At 34.8% G+C, this 17,481-nt stretch overlaps 4 non-coding genes across 4 annotated transcripts; all 4 read left to right on the top strand.

Annotated features, from left to right (window-relative positions):
• The first annotated feature begins 10,844 nt into the window (after positions 1 to 10,844).
• On the top strand, positions 10,845 to 10,930 carry LOC131629726 (small nucleolar RNA SNORD25). The gene has a single exon (XR_009292081.1). It is a non-coding gene; the product is annotated as a small nucleolar RNA SNORD25 (small nucleolar RNA).
• A 69-nt stretch (positions 10,931 to 10,999) lies between these two features.
• On the top strand, positions 11,000 to 11,139 carry LOC131629729 (small nucleolar RNA snoR136). The gene has a single exon (XR_009292084.1). It is a non-coding gene; the product is annotated as a small nucleolar RNA snoR136 (small nucleolar RNA).
• Positions 11,140 to 11,159: 20 nt separating this feature from the next.
• LOC131629728 (small nucleolar RNA snoR31) lies at positions 11,160 to 11,243 on the top strand. The gene has a single exon (XR_009292083.1). It is a non-coding gene; the product is annotated as a small nucleolar RNA snoR31 (small nucleolar RNA).
• A 225-nt stretch (positions 11,244 to 11,468) lies between these two features.
• Positions 11,469 to 11,609, top strand: LOC131629727 (small nucleolar RNA snoR83). Its single transcript, XR_009292082.1, has one exon. It is a non-coding gene; the product is annotated as a small nucleolar RNA snoR83 (small nucleolar RNA).
• Positions 11,610 to 17,481: the final 5,872 nt, after the last annotated feature.

Here is a 17,481-nt window from a genome sequence, read left to right as displayed (position 1 = left end):
TTAGCGCACAAGTTAACCATGGTTAATAAAATAATAAAAAAACTAAATTAATTAATTATTGGTTTTCAACCTAATTAATTAAATCGGCAAAAATATGTTTTCGATTAAATCATCTAACCCTAATGATTAATTTAATCAATTAATAAAAATATTAACCTAATTAAACAACTAAATTAAATTAATCATTTAATTATTTAAATCAAATAAAAATTATTATTAACAACTAAATCAAATTAATTATTTAATTATAAAATAAATATTATTTAAATAAATGATTATGATTTTATGAAAAAGAAAAAAAGAAATTTGGTATAAAAAATAAATTAGATAGAATTAGTATTGAATAAATAAATAAAAAATTGGAAAACTTAGCTTGCGATCCAGTATGGTAAGCCTTTGAGGGTCTATGATGCGCGCGCTTCCTGGAGCATTGGATTGAAGAGGAGTGAGATCTGAAGGCTGGATAGACGAGGGAGTACAATAGCGCGTACGTCTTGATGCACATGATCCATTCGTTCCCATTCAAAAACGCGCGCCCAGGAACCACCAATGGGAGACTGACACGCAGTCATCCCCTACCTCTGGCCGTCGTCTTAGACTCTGCAACAGTCTATAGCGACGGTTTCCTCCGTAGCTAAAAATTGCCCCTTACGAATACCTGCAAACGGCCATGGAAATATTTCGCGAGGGTGCCATTGAGTTCGTATGAACCTCACGTGTCCCTTTATGGCCTTAATTTGGCCAACAAATACCTGTAGCAGAAAACCCTAAAATGAAAACCTAATTTCTAACAATGGCATACCTCGATACAGTCACGCATTCATCCAATAAATTATCCAGGATCATTCTATACATCATAACAAATCATAATATGCATCCAAATCATGTTTATATGCTATGAATCATGTAATACGAATCAAGAAAATTCATGACAAACCTGGACTTAGTGGAGATAGTTATGGGGTTGCTGATATCGTGTGACTGTTCAAACACCTTCAGTGATCCTCAGGGAGCGTGTAGCAATGCTCATAACTGGTTGAATTGCTCTCAATCCTCAAAATTGAAGTTGCTTCTTCTTGACACTTTTTGAATGGCACTAGGGTTCTTGAGGCAGAGAATTCGTCCCCTGGGGTTTGCAATTGGTTGTGTACTTATAGTGGATTGAATTAGGGTAACAAAAACTGAATGAATCTTGTTAAATCTTTGAATTGGAATTTGGAGAAATTTGATTTATGGAACTTTCTAAATTGGCCAATTTTCAATCTAATCTTGCCAATACTTGATTTGCACGAAATTGTATCAATTTGGAGTGTGATTTGGTGATTAAATTTGATTCAAATGAGATCTCTAATTGAATATTTGAATTTCACATGATTTATATAAATTAATCATCACTTTTAAATGATTAAAAATTCATATAAAATCAAATAATATTCAAAAATTCGTGGCAATTAAATTTGAAGTCTTGGATAACTTGAGGCTCAAGATTGGGCCAAAAAGGGTTGGGTCTTTTTGCAAAAAAAAACCCATTTTGAAGCCTTTTATTTCACATTTTTTTCTCTCAAAATTGTCCAACTTTAACAAGGCATATCTCCCTCAATTTTTAAGATATGGAGGAGTTCTATGACTTTTTGGAAATCTCAAGATGTCCTCTACAAGCCACTTTGGAAGATTTTTTCCATTTGAAGAATTTATCTTGATGATATGAGCTTTGACAAAAAACTGCTTTTGGTTAACTTTCAAAAAGGACCTATAATGTTTTGGTCCATATCTCTTAAATGAAGCATTTTTAGCCTTGGCTTGTGAGAGGAAAAATTGTAGAGAATTCAATTTCCTCCAAAATGAGCTTTGTATGGGAAATTTCTGATGTTCCATGTGGAAGTTATGGCTGGTCAAAGTTCAGTTGACTTTCTTCTAGAAAACCCTGATTTAGAAACTTTTTAGGTTGTGTTGATTTCTGAACTTTTCTTGATGAATCATGATCAATCCTTGATCAAATGATGAATGATACTTCAAAATAAGGTTGTTGACAAAAAATCAGGAGTTTTGACTATACTTTGACCACAGTTGACTTTTAGGTCAAACTAGTCGACTGTTGACTTTCTGAGCAATTGAGTGGTAAATCCTTGGAATTGAAGCCTGAATTTTGTCATGGAGATAGTTTGAAACATCATAATCCATATGAAATGCATTGGAGCCTTTGATTCATTGATTTCCTTCAAAGAAATCAAAGCCCTAATTCCTTGAGCCATTGTTTAGGAGAGTGTGTCTTTGAGCTTTGAACTTTAGTATGAGCTTGAATAGAGAAATGAAATGGGCAAATTTTGGGGTATGACACCTAACAATGTTGTTTCTTCCTCTACACCATTAGAACTTATGCATATTGATTTATTTGGTCCAGTGAAAACTGCATCAATAAGAGGCAAGAAGCAATAAACACAACACGCTATATTCAAAATAGGCTCCATAAGACCTATTCTTGAAAAGACTTCTTATGAATTGTAGAAGAATAGAAAACCCAACATTTCTTATTTTCATCCATTTTGATGTACTTGTTATATTCTAAATACTAAAGAACATCTGAACAAGTTTGATTCTAAAGCACAAAAATGTTTCCTGCTGGGATACTCTGAACACTCAAAAGGCTATAAAGTATATAATACAGAAAATTTGATTGTTGAAGAATCAATCAATATCAGATTTGATGATAAGCTTGGCCATCAAAAGCCAAAGCAAACTGAAAATTTTGCAGATATGGAAGTACAACTCACAAATTCTGAAGATTCAGAAGCTAGAGATGCTACAGAAGTGCCACCAATCACATCAACTATGGAGAAATTAAGAATTTCTAAAGAACCCTCACTCAGAAGATCCTAAAGACTCACTTCACATCATCCAGAAGATGTTGTACTTGGAAATAAAGAAGACCCCATCAGAACTAGATAATTTCTCAGGAACAATGAAAATTCACTATTTGGATTAGTTTCTATGATTGAGCCAACTTCAATTGATGAAGCTCTTCAAGATACAGATTGGATTATTGCTATGCAAGAAGAACTGAATCAATTTACCAGAAATGATGTACGGGATCTAGTTTCAAGGCCTGAAGGATTCAATATCATTGGAACAAAATGGGTATTCAGAAACAAACTAAATAAGCAAGGTGAAGTAGTCAGAAACAAAGCACGACTGGTTGCACAAGGATATAGTCAATAGGAAGGTATTGACTATAACGAAACTTTTGCCCCAGTCGCCAGGTTAGAATCTATCAGACTGTTAATTGCTTATACTGCTAAATACAACATCACTTTGTATAAAATGGATGTTAAAAGTGCATTTTTAAATGGTTACATTGAAGAAGAAGTGTATGTGTAATACCTCAAAATTTGCCCACCATATTTCAAAATAATTTGGCTAAAGCACTAATCCAAATGTTCAAAGAGGTGCAAGAAGCAAGCCTGTCTACTCTCTCTCCTAAATAACAAGGCTCCAATTAGGGTTTTGGTTTTTTCAAAGAAAATGGATGTATCAAGGCCTAAAGTGGACTTCATGGCTTCACTTATGCTTCAAATAATCCTCATATCAAGTCTCAAGCTCTGATTCACAAGATGGCCCAGACAACTTCTCAATTGATCAATAGTCGACTATGTTGACCTAAAAGTTTACTGTGGTCAACATCAACATTTTGAGGTTATATTCATCATTTCATTAAGGTTTGATCATGATTCATCAAGGAAAGCTCCAAGATCATCAAAAGTCCAAGTTTCCAAATTAGGGTTTTTAGGAGAAAGTCAACTGAACTTTGACTAGCCATAACTCTTACATGGTTCATCAGAAAAGCCATTTTTTTAGGAGCCATATCTCCAAAATAAAATCTCCAAATGCAAAAAATGTTTCAAAGTGGGTTGTAGAGGACATCTTGGGCTTTCCAAAAAGTCCTAGAACACTTCCATACCATAAAATTTAAGGGAGTTATGCATTGTTAAAGTTGACCTATTCTTGATAAAATGCATGAAGCAAATAAGGACCAAAGTTGATTTTCTTGCAAATGGGCCTAATCTTTTATGATTAAAACTTGTTCCTTAAGTCATCAAGAAGCTCCAAGTCCAGGTCCACGAAGTTTTGACAATTATTTGATTTTTATTGAATTTTTATTCATTAAAAATATGATTTAAATCAAATAATCAAGAAAATATGAAAATATTTGATTTAGCTAAGTTCTCTAATCAGATTCAATTCCATAATGGACCATATATTTGATTGAACTTCGTGCTCCCTATGGTTGGAAGAATAAGATCAAGATTTGGCCAATTTTAGAAAGAATGAAAATCAAATTTCAATAAAATTGCCAATCATTTATTCAAGAAGATTCAGTCAAGTTTAGTTGCCCTAATCTGATCTATTATATATACACAACTTGTCCAAAGCATAAGGGGACGAAAATCTAAGCCAAGAACCCTTAACAAAAGCTTGTAAAACCGTGGAGGAGAAAGAAATTGCAGTCAAGGTTTTGGATTGATTCAGACCAAACAAAGCTTCAAATCACATCCCTTGATCCTCCCTGAAGCATTCCAGATCACTACAAGGCATTAACACGTCCAAAAATTCAGCCTCAAACCTCACGGTTTTTACTCTCTTTTTCAAAATCGAATTGTTAAATTTATGCATCATAAATATGTTTTGATTGTATCATTGTGTTTAGAATGATATTTGCAAACTATCTAGGCTGTTTAATTTGAGTTTTGTTGCAGATTAGAGGATTCACCATGGCTAGGGTTCCGAGTTCATGATTTGGGGGGCACTAGATTAGAGGGAAAATTAGCCAAAACTAATGGTGCCATTGGATTCAGGGGACGATTTCCAGTCTACCTATGTCTTTAATCTCCATTTACGATTTTTTTGTTGAGTTTGGCATATGCAGGTATTTGGCTACATTCGAAATCGTAGCAAATCCGAGGGCAATTCGTAGCAAAACGTCTGTGCTCAAAAGGTGAAGATGATGATTATGTGGCAGCGGTCCATTGGTGTGATTCAAGTTTTTTTTTTCAGGCGCACACGTTCCAGTTTTAAATATTGATTTTCAAATATAATTTTTTATGTGTATTTGTTAAACAGCGAATAACAAATGGCCTGGTGGAGAAGATGTACGTCGTAGAGCCTTCACGCACAAGGGCAGGGGTTCGATCCCTGCCTCTTGCGTTAATTTTATGACATTTTCTTTGATTAACTTTGTTTGCAGATCCTGCGCTACGCCCCCACGCATGACCATAGTGTACCGTCACGCACTAGCCTATCTGAAGGGCCAGGATACGCTCCTCACCATAGACTCTCACAGATCCTCCACACCAGATACCAACACTTGTATTTCATTCTAATTTTTGTTTCTCTCTCAACTTTCTTTTTACTAACCAATCACTAATCTTTTTTAACCATAATTAAAATTAGCCATTATAATCAATTAACCAATTAGGATTAGTTATTTAATTAGTCTAATATTTATTTTCTTAATTTAATTAGTTAATTTAGAGCGAATTAGGTTTAGTTTTAATTAATTAATTAACTTAGTAATTAGGGTTTAAAATTGACACTTAGGTTTAAAATAAATAGATATAGTTTTTTATTATTTTGAACATAATTAATTTAATAATTAGAGTTAGTTAGACTTAATTTTAGAATTAGGTTTAATTTTAAATTAGGCTTTTACTTAAAAATCAGAAGAAGAAAAAAGACTTAATTTCTCGTAATTTCTTCACGATCTTCTTTCTCGTCTCCAATGATTGTCGCATGTGTGTCTAATTTCTAGAAGGTGTTTAGGTTGCAAAAGGTTTTTTTGGATGTAATAGTAATTAGGACCTTTACTTTTCCGCTTTTACTTTCCGTACTTCCCCATTTTTGGATATGTATCCCTAATCCCCGAAGCCATGTAATAGCGTAGGAACTTTTACTTTTCCGCAATTTATTTTTTGTAAGTATATTAACTGTTAGTAATTAGGATTGTATGGCAAGATAAAATCAACCGCTAGCTAACCTTAATTCAAGATAATATATCCGAACCTAACACACTTCGCACACACTCACATTTAGGGTAACTTACTCTTGTTGCCTTACGAATAAAAATGGTCAAGTCCCTCGAACGTGAGGACACCTTAGCACATGTTGCCTTCGATTCAAAAATCATCACAAAGATCATATGGAGTCTTTCCCAAAAATAGGTCTTATGGAAGTCCTATTCTGAACATAACACGTTGTATTCATTACTTCTTCCCAAAAGTGCTTAGCCATGTAAGTCTCTTGGATCATGGTGTGAGCCATCTCTTGCAAGGTTCTATTCTTCTTTTCTACAACACCATTCTGTTGTGGAGTCCTGGGACAAGAGAAATCACGTGATATACTATTCTTATCAAACAAACTCTTAAAGTCTTTATTCTCAAATTCTCCACCATGATCACTTCTGACTTTGACTATCTTGCAACTCTTTTCGTTTTGCACATGAGAACCGAAGGTGGCAAATAAAAAATGCGACTCGTCCTCGTACCTTAAGAATTTTACCCATGTCCATCTGATGTAATCATCAACAACGACTAGTCCATATTTCTTTCCATTGATAGAAGCAATTTTCACTGGTCCAAACAGATCAATATAAAAACGTTCTAATGGTCTAGAGGTAGAAACAACTTTCTTATATTTGAAAGAACTTTTTGTAAAGTTGCCTTTCTGACATGCTTCACAAAGAGCGTCTGAACTAACAGGAAAGGACCCATGAGAATATGGGTACCTAAATCTGAAATTATGTTCGCTACAAATATGCATAAGAGGAGAAACAAAGCAGCATACATAATACATGGACAATGGCTTCTCACGACATATGACAAAAGAAAAGTATATGTTCCAAACCCTAATTCTGAAAGAGGAAGAAAGTGTGGGGTTTGTATGAGTTTAGAAAGGGAAGATCATTGGTATGAGTACTATTGGTAATTCTCTAATCTTTGTTAATAATGTTTTGCTTGTACATGGACTCAAACATAACCTACTGAGCATCAGTCAATTTTGTGACAGCGGTTATGATGTCTTATTTAATAAAAATATCTGCTCAATCAACAATAAATCTGATAAATCTGTTTTATTCAAAGGGAAGAGGAAGAGAAATGTTTATAAAATCAATCTTTCTGAACTGACTGATCAAAATGTAGTTTGCCTAATGTCTGTGAGTGATGAGAAATGGGTCTGGCACAAAAGGCTATGTCATGCTAACTAGAGGTTAATCTCTAAACTTTGCAACAAAAACTTGTTAAAGGGCTGTAAGATCTTGATTACCATTCAGATGCTCTTTGTGAAGCATGTCAAGTAGGAAATATTAACAAAAACTCTTTTAAATTCAAAAACATTGTCTCTACCTCTAGACCCTTAGAATTACTTCACATTGATTTGTTTGGTCTTGTTGGGACTGCCTCAATCAATGGAAAGAAATATGGTTTAATCATTGATGATTACAACAGATGGACTTGGGCTAAATTCCTCATATCTAAAGATGAATCATATGGACTATTCGGCATCTTTTACACACAAGTACAATATGAAAAAGAACTAAGGATTTTAAAAGTCAGAAGTGATCATGGTGGTGAGTTTGAAAATGAACCATTCGAATTTTTTTGTGAAAAACATGGAATTATCCATGGGTTCTCTTCTACTAAAACTCCATAGCAAAATGGGGTTGTAGAAAGAAAGAACAAATCCTTGCAAGAAATGGATAGAACCAAGATCCATGAGAAACATCTTCCAAAGTACTTGTGGGCAGAAGTTGTTAATACTTCTTGTTATGTTCAGAACATGGTCTATATCATACCAATTCCGAACAAAATATCATATGAGTTATTTAAAGGAAGAAAACTAGGCATATCTTAGTTTCATCAGTTTGGTTGTACTTGTTACATCCTGAACAACAAAGTCTATTTGAATAAGTTTGATGCCAAGGCTCAAAATGGTATCTTTTTATGATACTCTGAACGCTCTAAAGCATACAAAGTGTATAACTCTGAAAGCATAATGGTCGAAGAGTCTATACATGTAAAACTTGATGATAAAGAGCCTGACTATGAAATGTCGGAGTTGTTGAAAGTTTTGTTTCTGAAGAATATCCAAAAGTCGGGCCTTTAGAAGCTAGGAGTTCAGAAGTTGCTTGCTAAGATATTGGTGCACCAGAAACTGACCCAACTCCTGAAGATATTTTAAAAGTTGCAAATTCTGAAGAAGATCTAGATGGTTCAGAAGCTTCAATCCTCCCAAGAGATCTTTCAAGTATAAATCTTATCATCCTAAAGAGCTAATCATTGGAAGCAAAGATGAACCCTTGAGAAAAAGATCTGCCTTCAGAAATGAAAATTCTATGATAGGATTTATCTCCTCGATTGAGGCAACTTCAGTGAATGAAGCTTTTCAAGATAATTAGTGGATTGTAGTTATGCAAGAAGAGTTGAACCATTTCTAAAGAAATGATGTTTGGGATCTAGTCCTTAGACCAAATCAGAAAAACATTATTGGAACAAAATGAGTGTTCAAAAACAAGCTGAATGAACAAGGAGAGGTTATAAGAAACAAGGCTACACTAGCAGCTCAAGGCTATAGTCAGCAGACAGGGGTGGCCCTGAGCACGGGCTCGCGGGGCAGGAGCCCACGGCCCCATAATTTTAAGGGCACCAATTTTTTTTATCGTTATCTATATTAAAAGAGAATTTTCTATTATGAAAATATTTGCTAAAATTTATTTTTTTGAAAAAATACTGGCTAACAAATATATACGGGCACTATAAAGTCAAAATTAATAAAAGAATATAGAGAATCTGGATTTGTTAATGCTAAGGCTAGTGCTGAAAAGATTGGGAATGAAATGAAGATTAAATGTGTGTTTATTCAAAAACGTTAAATTCCTAGAAAACAACACAATGATGAAAATTCATCTTAACCCACACAACTGAATCTCGAGTCTACTGAAAAGTCTTTTTGAAATCACTATTTCTTATATATTGTAGATTAAACAATTAGCTCACTTGATAGAAGATTTGACAAATATAACACATGAAAATATTTTTGGATTCTTGTTTAGTATTGAAAGACTTAGATCATTATTTGATAGAGACTTGAAAGCATGTTATAAACATCTTGAAACTTGTTTAAACATGACGATTCTCTTGATCTTGATGGTGAAATTTTGTTTGAAGATTTGAAAGTTATTAGAGAAGTTTTAACACTTGAATCAAAATCAAACTATATGATATTGAGTTCTTTAAAGACTTTTTTAATTGTTTTCCTAATGCATGCATAGCTTATATAATAATATTGACTATTCATATCAGTGTTGCATCTAGTGAGGGAAGTTTTTCTAAATTAAAATTATTAAAATCTTATTTGAGATCTACTATGTCACAAGATAGATTAAATAGTCTTGCATTGATTTTAATTGAAAATAATTTTTTGACGAACCTTGATTATGAACAAAGTATTAATGATTTTGCAACAAAAAATGATAAGAGGATGATATTTAAATAAGAAGAATAAGAAGAAGTATCTTTATAGTTGTTTATGTATTGATGTAGTATAAACATTGATTTAAATATTCATAATTGTATTCTTTTTGCATAATGTCAAATGGAAATGTGTTTTTTATCCAATTATTCCTTTTATCCTTATGTATTTATTGTTTAACAAAATTATAGAGGCACCACTCTTTTGATTCGCCCAAAGCACCGACCCTGTCAGCAGAAAGGTATAGATTTCTATGAAACTTTTGCACCAGTTACAAGGTTAAAGGCAATCAAACTTATTCTCTCTTATGCTATTAATCATGATATTGTTTTATATCAAATAGATGTTAAGAGTTCTTTTTTAAATGGATTTATTTTTTAAGAAGTGTATGTCGAACAACCTCTTGGATTTGAGGATTCTGTTCGCCCAAATTTTATTTTCAAACTAAACATCTCTATGGAATCAAGTAAGTTCCAAGAGCTTGATTTGAAAGATTGAGTAATTTCTAAAATAAAAATGAATTTCAAAAAGGTCAGATTAATACTAAATTATTCAAAAAGACTCGAAGTTTGGAAGAATGCCATATGCTAAAATAATTGAAAGCAATTAATACGAATCAAACTTGGAAGTTAATAAAGCTTCAACCAGACAAGAAAAGAAACCAAATATAGTGAAGTGAATTTTCCCGGTCAATACATTCTGGTTCACTTATCTTATGAGGTTTTAATACCATGGAATATCAATATATCGAATATATATTAAAAATATAACACTTAATAGCAAAAATAGAGGTGCAAGAAGAAGGCCCACTTTGTTTAAAATGAAATTCACAATTTTGGTTTTTCTGGGCTTTTTATTACTCAAATTCAGATCCAACGGTATTCTCTATTCAACCGCTATTAGGGTTTGATCCAGTCTTAAACAATACACGCCGTCAGATTACTCGTTTACAAGCCCTCAGATCACTCATGATTATCATTATATAAGGAACCAAACAGGCTATACACATCATGCGCCGTTCACTTTCACTTCCTCTACTCTTACCTTTCCCTCTTCCTGAAATTAGGTTATCAGTATTGTTTCGATTAGTCATTTTTTTTCTTCCTACGATACATTTTGCAATTGAAATAGGCTTCACTATCTGGTCGTTGGGATAATTTCAGTTCCCTTTAGACTCGTTCCCTTGAAGCAATAGTAATATGTGTTGTTTTTTCTTTTCACTTCCGCAATCTTTTTTTATTGATTGTGGGAGAATGAGAAAACAACTAAATTCTCCTCATTTGTAATTTAGATTTATTCGTTTTTGGATGGGGAGAATGATTAGTTTTAACGATGATGAGTTCTTAACAGACCTGTAATGATTTGCGGGAATGATCGCAGATTTATTGAACATCTAAGGGGCTGAGTTAACTTGTCCTTCTCCCAATTTATCTCTTTAATGATTATTTTCTAATTTTTTAATTTTAATTTATTGATTTTTGTGGCTTCAGATCTATATTTAATGATGCATTCACCTTTCAATTGTGTTTGCAATGTTTAACTGAAGCCTATAATTGTGTTCCCCTCGCTATCCACTGCTGTAATTTTAATGCGGTAATTGGACGTCGGGGAACTAAATTTTTAATTTGGTTTAACTTTTGTAGATAATGATGAAGCAAAATATATAATCCAACACTTGATCTGATTTTTGTGAAGTTAAATATATTTTATTTTTCTGAATCTACAATTTGCTCAATAATTTTAATTTCAAATTCAATTAAATTAATTTATCATGTGATGAGTTTGGAATAAATCTTAGGACACCTTCCTACACAACATATGTTGTGGATGAGATGAAATATCCTTACTGATGATGGTTCACCTAATATAAACGAATTTCTTTTCATTTAAATGAAACGTCTTTTTTATTTGATTTCTTTGTAATTTTTCTTGTAATACTGGCCTTCATAATCCCAGTTAAGATGGATTAATTTTCATAAGTTCTTACGTTGATTCATGGGAGGCCTAAAACAGTGCTGGAAGTTTCGCTGATAAATGCCTTTATTTTAACTTTACACCAAGGTGTTTACTAGTAACTATGCCATACACTCTATTTAACCCACATGAAAAGATATAATCAGAAGTGTATTACTTTAATAAATGTAATTCGCAGGTTAAAGGGGATAATGAGAATAATAAAAACAAAATATATTTTAATTTGCCCGATTTGCAATAGAGAAGTTCAGGAGATGAATTGAGGAATATCAAAACCCTCCAAGGAACATTATGGGGATGATTAATGCTTTGTATTAGAATGGACTTAAATGTTGGGTGTGGCAAATTTGCTTTATATGTAAAACTGTAAGTTTTAGTCCAAGGTTCATCCGATGCAAGTGATTAATTTGCTTCTTTGTTATCCATGAGATGAGTGATCTTGAAATGAAGAATTAAGATCTTGAAATTGATCTTGTTGTATCTCTACAACCTCCCAATTTATATAAGAGAAGCTTGGAGATTAAATGAGGAATTTTTATGGAATAGTAAGCTTTGTTGGGATAAAGCTTAAGGTATCTCAACATTTCAAGCAACAGTATGGTCGATTTATAATTTTGAAGGCTTGATGTAGAGCTCCTTTGATTGCTTAAATTCTTATAGATTATTTTTACTATGATTATACCATCAACATAAACTAGGAGGACTGTTAATTCCATTCATTCGCGTTTATAACCAAGGAATGAACAACAAAACTTGTTTGTAGTCATGAACCATGATGAATAAGGTTGATTTGATCAACGTGTATATTTGATTTGATATGGAGGAAGTAACACCAAGTTGATCATATAGACATTTTCATGTAATGCATTGTTTATATTTAGGTGATGTAAATGACAATTGTTTATTGATGTAAGAGCTATGGGGAATCACTCATAATTTTTGCATGGTGAATTTTTTTTTACCAAACTCAAAAAGTTGTATAATGTTACTTTTAGTGTTAAGTGTCTTGAAAATAACAAACAAATGTACTATTTAATAAATAATTAAATATGTAAAAGTTAAATGATGATATGTGATTAATTGAAGTTACACTATCTATATTTTTGTGATGGTTAGAAAAGTTGTCCCTTTTTGCATTAGGTATCTGTATCAAAATAATCCAAACTTTTTATGCAACAAGTCTTGCCTTGAATCTTTCAATGCTCTTATTAGAATTGTGTTTGATTTTATAGACCCATATGCAACCATTTTAGGGGTAAGGTGAACAATTTTCGAGTTCCAATCTATTATTAATTGCATAAAGCTCACTTTCATGGCTTGGTTTCAAATTTGGCAGCCTCATTGCATGACTTGGGTTTAGTTTGAGTGGCTATTGACAGACTATAATGACAATGAGATGGAGACAATTGAGAATAAGAAAGGTAATTAGACAATGGATAAAAAGTACTCGATGACGGTTTATTTGGTGCATCATGAAAGGAAGCACATAGATAGTGTTCCATACTTGAGATATTTATGAGGACGCGACCTGTAGCGTGAATATGTATATAGTCGACCACTATGCTCTGCCTGACAAACATGTAATTCAGTCGAGAACTGCATGTAGGCAAAAGACAAATACTTAATCGGAAGCCGGTTATACATCCCATAGATTTCGGACCGAGTAGTGTTAATCGACCTGTCATAGTTGCAGAACTCATTAGGCGGTGGTTATAAACCATTGATGAGGCGGTTACAAGCGTTACAAGGTAATTAAGTAGCAGTTATAGACGTTACAAGTGATTAATGGACGATTACATGGCCATTAATCACGACTATTCAATATGAGGTAAAGTCCTACACTACAAATAGGTCTCAAGATCTCAGAGATTAACAACCGGATCCATCACGGGAGAGGACTTACAAAGGGGCTACCGCAAGAGGGATAAGCAAGACACTCTCTTGTAACAAAGTGCCTAGCCCACTGCTTCTAAATCCCCAAAGTTAGTCACCAAATCATCCTTTCCCTAAGCTTCCCTCAACTTGAGGGCAAGCTCCATGGAATCTGGTTCTTCACACCAGAACATTGGCGTCCACCATGGTGCCCGATAAAACTTTCCCGGGCCACACAATCCTACATGATGATTTTTCCAATTCCATTGGGACTGGAAGAAGCGACACTCTCTCTCTGGTCGGTAATTGTAGTCATAATCTTTGATCACGTTAGTAGCCAAAGTTGTCAAAGATTCGTTCAAGCAAGAGTGCACAAATCTCAAATCCAAAATGATAAGCGCAGAATGTCCACAACAGAGTTCCCGATGCGGAAAGATGTTTTACAGAAAGCGGTGACCGGGATAATTATCCAGATTGACGAACCTCATGTGATTTTCAGATGTTGTAAAAGGAGGAGAAAGAAGGTCTCAGAATCACATTGCGAACGGTGCTTGAAGTCAAGATTGGCGAGATTACATACGCATAACCTCCTACGACTACAATCGTGGTGAGTGTTTTCAATCCGACGGGATCTGCGTGCTTTATGCTCCCGGTCAAATTGACAGCGATCTCCGAGCCTTATATCTTGGTAAAGTATGGGGTCGCCAATAAGTCTACAATCTCGTCCAAGCAGTGGATCTAGCCCAGTGGCATAGCATGCACTCTATCAGCCAAGAAACCTATGTGATTCCCCCATAATCCAAATTAAAATTACTGCAGATTTTAGCACACACGGGATTGAGTTTTATTTTGTTAAATCTTATGATTGTTGCAGTATAAATTTTATGTTAACGCGTATCTGCCTGCTTCATATTTTATACGTTTATGCGCATTTACATCTTGTTCGTATTTCAGTCACAGGCTCGCTAATTGCAAGCAAAACCGTGCAAAGCCCGAATCGGTGCTTCCATCTTTGACAGCTTCGTGATTACTATGAAACTGCAATATATTAAGGAAAATTGCATCTCGGATCACTAAAATAGCTCACTGGTTATAGCAATGAGAAGCCTTTTTTCTCGGATCACGCCGTCGGCAGTGACACTGATAGAGGAGCAAACTGCTACTTATATTTTGATTAATTATTCATTGACAGTATAAGTTTTTATCAAAGTTACTCCCTCTGTCTCATAATAAGTGTCCTATTTGAATTTTGCGCGATTCTTAAGAAAATGATCGGATGTGTTGGTTTTAATGATAAAGTATATTATTTACTAAAGTACCCTTATTTTTTATAGGTAGTAGAGTGGTTGAAAAACGTGAAAGTTAATAAATAGGGGTATAGTAGTGGAAAAAATTAATAAATGTTGCATTGGTTTTCTAAAGAGACATTTATTTTGAGACATGAAAAAAAGTACAAATGAGACATTTATTATGAGACGGAGGGAGTATTTGGCTTCTCTAAAAATGCAATTGATTGCTGTCTTGTTTTGGCCTTATGGCAACTCGGTTGATATTAAAGGACCGACTATCAAGGAGCAAAGGTTGAGAGCTCCATTTTATAACGTGTCATGCCGTGATAAATCACACGCGGTAAAAGTTGTGCTATGCGTACCAAGCGCAAATTGTACACTTTAAGAGTCAGATACACATGAGGTAAGCGTGACATATTTGCATATTAGTCTCTGTTTTACATTCATAAAATAGGTATATAACTAATACTAGGGTCATCTAAATGGCAATTTTCTTAGAAAAGATAAACCATCATGCCTTATACTCACGTGAGATGTTCCAGGAGGATTGTATCCAAGTACTTAGAAAATCAAACTACAACGTTTGCATTAAAAGTCAAGGAACTTTGATGATTCACTAAAGGACCTAATATATCCTGAAAACATTGGTATAATAAATGGGATAAGTCATCAGGAAGATACAAGACACTTTCAATCTATTTTATATTCTTTAGAATTTCTATTAAGACACGGGTGTCACTCCTTTCCCCTGCGCGGGTTAGAGGCACCTCATATATTTCTTAAACTCATAAAATTATGCAGGAATATAGTTGGAAGGACTTATATCTTATCAAACAGTTTAGACTCTCAATAAAAGAGCAATAGAACGCTATGGTCAAAAGAAGTTAGAATATCTAACCGGGATAGCTCTTGATCAAAACGTTTCATCATGTTCCTCAAGCCTCATGCTTGGGGGTTTGTATAGGTACCCCAGTTAGATAGAAAGCCCAAAAGATGTAGAACTCTCAGAAGTCGACACACAAATATGCTTAACAAAAGTCAAAATTTCACAACTCAGAAGTTGAAAAAAAAAAGACAAGTTGACAAATCGACTCACCTCATCAGAGAAAGAATCTGACGCAAAGTTGGACAAGATGCAAAATTTATGCTTTAAACTAACCTTAGCATTGTTGTATAAGGCGAGCTAATGTCTCTGCCGTTTTGTAAAGTATCTTACTTAGATATACTAAAGGAAGTAAAAGGCGCCGTCCTTCTCCCCTGCGTGGGCATGAGGCACCCTACTCTTATTAGTCTTAAAAAACAAGGTGAGATTCAAACAAAATGTAAAAAAATCTGTAATCGATTGTGGCCGGGTAGTGCAAGTATAAACACTCGCCCTTAAAACTTACTATGTAACACCACTATGAATAGTAGGAAGACGACAATGTCCGCATAAGTCGGTTAAGCCTCCGGGCCTCTATCTGCACAAGACGGTTAAGTCTTCGAACCTGTGTCGGCAACTCGGTCAACCTCGCCAAGGCTCTCAAACCATTCTCGGTGAATCCTTGCAAGGGGCTTTGTACCTCAAGACGGTTAAATCTCCGGACCTCTGTCCACAACTCGGTCAACCTCGCCAAGTATCTCAAATCGTTCCCGGCGAATCCTTGCAAGGGGCTATGTACCTTCAAGACGGTTACGCCTCCGGGCCTTTGTCCGCACAAGACAGTTAAGTCTCTGGACCTTTGTCCGCAACTCGGTCAACCTCGCCAAGGCTCTCAAACCGTTCTCGGTGAATCCTTGCAAGGGGCTCTGTACCTCAAGCCAGTTAAGTCTTCGGACCTCTGTCCGCAACTCGGTCAACCTCGCCAAGACTCTCAAACCTATCTTGGTGAATCCTTGCAAGGGACTCTGTATCTCAAGCCGGTTAAGTCTTCGGACCTCTGTCTGCAACTCAGTCAACCCCGCCAAGGCTCTCAAACCATCTTCGATGAATCCTTGAAAGGGGTTAAACGACCTTACAAGGGGCTCTGCGACCAAAGTCAAAAGTCCAAGCGCACTCTTAAGCCTCTGGCATGATCAGATTCAGGGGGACTACGTAAACTTAAACCTCTGGCCTAAAACAAATCCAAGCACATTGGAAATGTCTGAAATAAAGCAAGAGTTCCGAGCATTTTCATGAACTCGGATGAAAAAGAAAAAGCCTCTCGTCCGACAGACAAGTAGTTGTAAACTATTGCAACAAATAAAAAACGCTTGAGGCTTACATCATCACAAGCTCACACCTGGTTTCAAAATCGGGGAGTTACATGAAACGTCATAACAAAACAACAAAAGGAATGAAAAGTTATTTATTGATGGTTGATGATAATTCAAGAATAAGCATTACTCTTCTTTTTTGTGGCGCTTAAGATCTACCGAGTTGAGGTATCAAAGCCAGTCTTTGTCAAAACTCGAAGTTAGAATCATGCTCCATAACAACATCTTTGGCCTTAAGGGTCTGCGATTTAGTCTCCATAGCTTATCCCTTCCTAGAGCGAGAAGCATCCTTAGAAGAATGTTTAGACTCATTGGCAGTCTGGAACAACACTTCCTTTTTTTCTCCTCAAACTACACGGCTTTGAGGCTTCAAAGGATTTCTCACCTTTAGTTTTGTCCATTGTTAAAAGGAGAGAAGGATCTTAGGAGCGGAAGTCCCCTAGCCTCCCCTTATATAAATTTTTTAGGGAAATGGCACAAACATAGGTAAAAAGCAAAAATATTAAAAGCCTAAGTGCACGAAAATCCAGTTTCAAACCGATTTGAGACTCGGCTAATGACTACTCGGATAATATGTGAATAAAAAGTGTTA

Source organism: Vicia villosa, unplaced genomic scaffold (genome assembly GCF_029867415.1).
Source record: "Vicia villosa cultivar HV-30 ecotype Madison, WI unplaced genomic scaffold, Vvil1.0 ctg.000600F_1_1, whole genome shotgun sequence".
Lineage (NCBI taxonomy): Eukaryota > Viridiplantae > Streptophyta > Magnoliopsida > Fabales > Fabaceae > Vicia > Vicia villosa.
The sequence above is the reverse complement of the archived record's forward strand: the minus strand, read 5'-3'. Positions and strand labels throughout refer to the sequence as shown.